Here is a 6,434-nt window from a genome sequence, read left to right on the forward strand (position 1 = left end):
CTTGCCTTTTGTGTGTGTGTGTGTGTGTGTGTGTGTGTGTGTGTGTGTGTGTGTGTGTGTGTGTGTGTGTGTGTGTGTGTGTGAGTGAGCGAGAGAGAGAGAGAGAGAGAGAGGTATTTGCATGTATTTGTGTAACAGCAGTGGCGAGATTTTAAACACCTGAGGTTTATGTGACTGCATTTTTGAGTCAAGGGCGCTGCTGTGGACTAGGCTACTCTCCTTGGTTCTGCTGCTGATTGAAGCACAAAGAGCATTCCTCGGCTGTGAATCAGAGGACAGAGGTCACCAACATTGCTCCAAATTAGCACTGAAACTCTCATTGAATCTTGGGCCATGTTTGCACACATACAGTGGGGCAAAAAAGTAATTAGTCAGCCACCGATTGTGCAAGTTCCCCCACTTAAAATGATGACAGAGGTCAGTAATTTGCACCAGAGGTACACTTCAACTGTGAGAGACAGGATGTGAAAAAAAAATCCATGAATTCACATGGTAGGATTTGTAAAGAATTTATTCGTAAATTAGGGTGGAAAATAAGTATTTGGTCACCTCAAACAAGGAAAATCTCTGGCTCTCACAGACCTGTAACGTCTTCTGTAAGAAGCTTTTCTGTCCCCCACTCGTTACCTGTATGAATGGCACCTGTTTGAACTCATCATCTGTATAAAAGACACCTGTCCACAGCCTCAAACAGTCAGACTCCAAACTCCGCCATGGCCAAGACCAAAGAGCTTTCGAAGGACACCAGGAAAAGTATTGTAGACCTGCACCAGACTGGGAAGAGTGAATCTACAATAGGCAAGCAGCTCGGTGTGAAAAAATCAACTGTGGGAGCAATCATCAGAAAATGGAAGACATACAAGACCACTGATAATCTCCCTCGATCTGGGGCTCCACGCAAGATCTCATCCCATGGGGTCAAAATGATCATGAGAACGGTGAGCAAAGATCCCAGAACCACACGGGGGGACCTGGTGAATGACCTGCAGAGAGCTGGGACCAAAGTAACAAAGGTCACCATCAGTAACACACTACAACGGCAGGGAATCAAATCCCGCAGTGCCAGACGTGTTCCGCTGCTGAAGCCAGTGCATGTCCAGGCCCGTCTGAAGTTTGCCAGAGAGCACATGGATGATACAGCAGAGGATTGGGAGAATGTCATGTGGTCAGACGAAACCCAAGTAGAACTCTTTGGTATAAACTCAACTCGTCGTGTTTGGAGGAAGAAGAATACTGAGTTGCATCCCAAGAACACCATACCTACTGTGAAGCATGGGGGTGGAAACATCATGCTATGGGGCCGTTTTTCTGCCAAGGGGACAGGACGACTGATCCGTGTTAAGGACAGAATGAATGGGGCCATGTATCGTGAGATTTTGAGCCAAAACCTCCTTCCATCAGTGAGAACTTTGAAGATGAAACGAGGCTGGGTCTTCCAACATGACAATGATCCAAAACACACCGCCCGGGCAACAAAGGAGTGGCTCCGTAAGAAGCATTTGAAAGTCCTGGAGTGGCCTAGCCAGTCTCCAGACCTCAACCCCATAGAAAATCTGTGGCGGGAGTTGAAAGTCCATGTTGCTCGGCGACAGCCCCAAAACATCACTGCTCTCGAGAAGATCTGCATGGAGGAATGGGCCAAAATACCAGCTACTGTGTGTGCAAACCTGGTAAAGACCTATAGTAAACGTTTGACCTCTGTTATTGCCAACAAAGGTTATGTTACAAAGCATTGAGTTGTATTTTTGTTATTGACCAAATACTTATTTTCCACCCTGATTTACGAATAAATTCTTTACAAATCCTACCATGTGGATTCATGGATATTTTTTTTTCACATTCTGTCTCTCACAGTTGAAGTGTACCTCTGGTGCAAATTACTGACCTCTGTCATCATTTTAAGTGGGGGAACTTGCACAATCGGTGGCTGACTAAATACTTTTTTGCCCCACTGTATATAAAGACACATAAAGCACCACTTCAATCCCCTTGAAAAAAGACCTCCCATTTATATGAGCATTTTCATCTAACCCAGTCTAAACCATGTGCCGTCTACTCACTGTTAGGTCTGGGAATTTCCAGCAAAAGTCAAACCCAATGACTCTGCTCTACCTCCCTGTTTTTTGGGAAAAGTTAGAAGAAGAATGTAGAGGGCACTGGCTTTAGAAATACTACACCTTGTAGAGATGGTGCCTATTTCCCTGCACCACAGAGGTGCGTGCACCTGACTAAACGCCAGCAGGCTCTCACCATGGCTTAAGTGGAGGAGATCTAAGTCAAAACTGAATAATATTGTTTTTGGTTCTTGTATGATCATGATTTAACCTCTTTGAAAAATAAACAGTGGTTCTTCAGATTTCAAAGAGTCTGGGTGGCTCGCGTGAAGGTTGAGGATATTCTAAGGCAATACTTTTTGAGGGAACTAAAACGCTGTCTACCAGACTTTTGATAGCCTGGAAAAAGTTTTGATAGAATTTTCTTAAAGGATTATATTCTGAATAAAATCACTAACAGTTTGGATTGTAAGTATTGTCGCAAAATCGATCAATGTAGAGCAGTGTCACAAACCACGGAGGCCCCAAAAAAGTGCAATCAAACGTTGAGTTTATTAACAGCCCGGAGAAAACATCAACATATGTCTTCTGACCAAAATACATGTTGTGGATACTTATAAAGCAGTGGGGTACACGCCCCCCATGGCGTAAATGACAGATTAAAATAGGTTCCAGACATTAGTCACAGTTTATCGTACATCTTTAATAGCTATAAGCAGACATAGAACTTCTCTTTTCTATAAAACCTTCCATACAAGGTAATAAACTTCAAGCCCTCAGGGTCTCTGAGGCTAATTATTGACTCTGATCATCTGTTACCAAGTAGAATAAAATATAGTAAGACACCAAATGAGTTAAGGTCTCAGGCCGGACACATTCCTAGATTATATGTATTATATGTACTGCAAGCATGCATTGCAGTTATCCTTCTATGTTCTAGTTTCCCTCAGCATGTATCACCTGGACAGTCACGCCAGTGAAGCTTAAGACCCTTAATGAACCGAACATCAACTCAAAATAAGCACAGATATGCAATGTGTATAAAATACTTCTAACCGTACTTGTAATAAAAGTTAACATAATGGAAGGATCCTCAAATGGACATCTTCAATAAACAGCTGTAATGCAGTATCAATACTGTGAGAAATATTATTACATGAAATAATGCTGTAAAGAATGTTATTAATGCAATTATAATGATGCAGATTATATGGCAGCAATAAAAGAATTTCTGTATCTCCACAGTATCCAAAATACACATATTAGATTAACCCTGACTCTAACACAAACTGGGATGAAGCTTATAGTTTATAAAACAGGATTTCAGCTACTCACTTCCAAGTACTTGAATGATGACTGAGTTATGACAACATATAGTCAACAATGTGTCTGAAAATATGAAAAAGCTGTAAACTGCAGTATAAATGAATGTAAGGTCAGTTTCTGGAGGAATTTCATGCTGCACTTGTTAGTAATGTAGCATAACTGTGCACAGTTTTCTGTCTTAAAGGAAAACCAGCAGATCACCCTGTATAGATAAACCTTATTGCAAAATCTGTTTTAGTGTTGCTGTTGATTATGCATTAATTAAAAGAGGCTTCGTCACATTGCAATATTCGTTTAACGTGTGGCTGTGCAACAGTGGCACCTGCAGGTGAAGCTGTGGAAGTGCAGAAATAAATCTGCTAAACAATTGCTGTTAAGGATTTGAAATCAATCAGTTATCATGTGATTGAATTGCAGTTTTCCAGCTTTAATTAAAGAGATTTTTAGCATTAACTGTTCACACAACCCCCACTCCATTTTCAGAGGACTTAATAATAGGGCTGTTTTAATACTTGGATCAATATCCTTTGCAGTCAGTGACTGCCCAACATCACCAAATGCTGTGGTTTCGCCCTTGAGATCTTCTGCTGGGAATTTACTGCAGCTGCTTTGACTTGCTGCTTTCAGACTTTCTGTTTTTGTCTCCAGCAACTGAAAAAAGGTCCATTGGCTATACTGTCTTAGTTTTTTGTCCATTCACACTGGTTTGCTGTATTCGGTTCAATCTGAGCAGAGTATAGCAGTTTACATATCAGAATTTATCCTGCTGCTTCTATCAGCAGTCACTCAATCAATAAACATTAGTGGCCATGAGTCACGTGACCATACTATCACATTGCCACCATCATGTTGTTTCTTTCCTCCAAGCTTTTCTTCCTATCATCCTAGTACAAGCAAATCTTAGGTTTGATCTATCCAAACAGTTTTTTTTTCTTTCTGGGAGCTGTGCAGACTCAGACTCTGACTCTGAGTGTAACCAGCGGTTTGCACCTTCTTGTAAAGCCATTTGTCTTTTCATTTATGAAGTTACCTCTTCATTGTAGACTATGTCATTGATACACCTGTTTTTGAGCATCCTTGGTTTGGTTAGATGTTGTGAAGTAATTTCTTTAACCCATGTTAACAATTCATGCACTTTAGTGGTCTTCTGTAGTCTTTGAGACTTTCTGCTATTGCTGAACTCCCTAGTGAGTTCTTTCTGTTTAAGGATCTACTAGATTGTTGCACTGACATTTCTTTGGGCCTCAAATTTAAAATTACAGTGAAAAGCTGTAAAATGCAAATTCAACACTCTGAATGAACTTCACATATTCTGTCTGTTTCTGTCTGCACGGTTGTCATGAAATAACAAGAGAAGGGGCCTCCCCTGGCTGTGAAACTGCTTGTCGGGCAGTTGTCTGATTAATTTTGAGGCTCTGAGAATGAGAGGCTGTATAAAATTGGCTGCAATTCCTGAACAGTCAATGTAAACTTTTTGTAAAACTCAAACATTGATTTAGTTAAATTGCACTGTGGTGGTGTACCAAGGCAAAACTACAAAAATGTGGCTTTTTCCCCAAAAAATTATCTACCTAACAAAGAACATATATTTAATTGAAGGGTTGTAACTCAAAAACAGTGTAATTGTGATTTAAAACATTAATTTATTGATTACAATGCCAGTACAGTTAAGGTGTAGATGTCCATCCTATTTTATACCCATTTCAAATCTACTATAGCAGATACCAGGATCCATCTGTCAATGAATCACCATATGCATGGTATAGAAAAATAAAAGTAAACCTATCATATCACTCTCTTCACAGCTGCATCCAGAAACTGCATACTTTGCTGTGTGTCAGCTTCTTCAGCTTGGCAGCTGTCACCACAATAGAGAGCCCCATTCCCAAACAAAGACAAGTGCCTCTCCACAGAGGCAGGCTGGATCTAACGTAGGGCACAGTCACAATAGAGCATCTTCAAACATTTGAAGGATAAATGACTTTTAAAAAAAGCTGCGGTCACACAGTGACCTCGTCACTGATTTATTTTACCAACCATGAGTGTCAGAGAGTAATAAACTCTTTACAGACGAATTGATCCTGCAGTATAAGTACTTAAAATGCAGAGGTTATACGTGCATAGCAGAGCTGTGAAAAATTATTAAAACCAAATTGTTCAAAATCATATGCAAACCTCAAGTTTTGCTGAATTGTTTTTCCACCACCACCTCCAGGATAATAATGCCCAGTAAATTATAGCAAAATGTATGAATAGAATTCAATAAAGTAATGTGGCATCGTTATCAAAACTTTAGCGCTTTTATTCATTTTATAAACATTTAGGGGATGCAAATCAATTAATTAAAAAAAATCCACTGACCCTGCTAAAGATTATGCTCCAAAAAAGAGGGCAGATGGAGGTTGCAGTACAGTTACCACTCACACAAACTAAATGATCACACTCCAATACTACTGCACAGCCACCATAAACCATACTGCCCCAAGTGTGCAGACTGGCTGCCACTAGGAAACTCTGAAGAAGACAGAAGGGCCATGATTAAAAATTATTAGGACAAATCACCAAGAGAACAAACAACAGTTTAACAGTTAAAAGTGTAAAATAATCAGCACTTGACTAGAATTGGAAAGAGAGAGAAAAAAAGAATTAGACTCAGACACAGCACAAATTTAACTACTATAAAAATATCATGGGTTTATACACATATGTGCTCAGTTAATACCAGAAATTCTTGTCCACACAGCCCAGGCAGCTGTAGGTTTATGATTCTTGAAGAACTGCTTTGAGATTAGTCTCTCTGTCTCAGCTATAGTAAAGCATCCAGCTTGAAAAAAAATACTTGTGTTTAGCTTTTCCCTTAACCCACCAGCACCTACTGCAGCAAGTGCAAAAGCACCCGGGAGTGCCAAACCTTAAAATTCAACTCACCAGTGGTACAATTACTGTACACATGCAGCTTGGGACACTCTGTTCAATCAGCCTCCATCATTAAGGGAGACAAAGAGGCCTCATTACACCTGATGCATGACCTTTTGTACACCAACTATTCCCAGT

The sequence above is a fragment of the Astatotilapia calliptera genome, chromosome 8 (assembly GCF_964374335.1).
Source record: "Astatotilapia calliptera chromosome 8, fAstCal68.1, whole genome shotgun sequence".
Taxonomy (NCBI): domain Eukaryota; kingdom Metazoa; phylum Chordata; class Actinopteri; order Cichliformes; family Cichlidae; genus Astatotilapia; species Astatotilapia calliptera.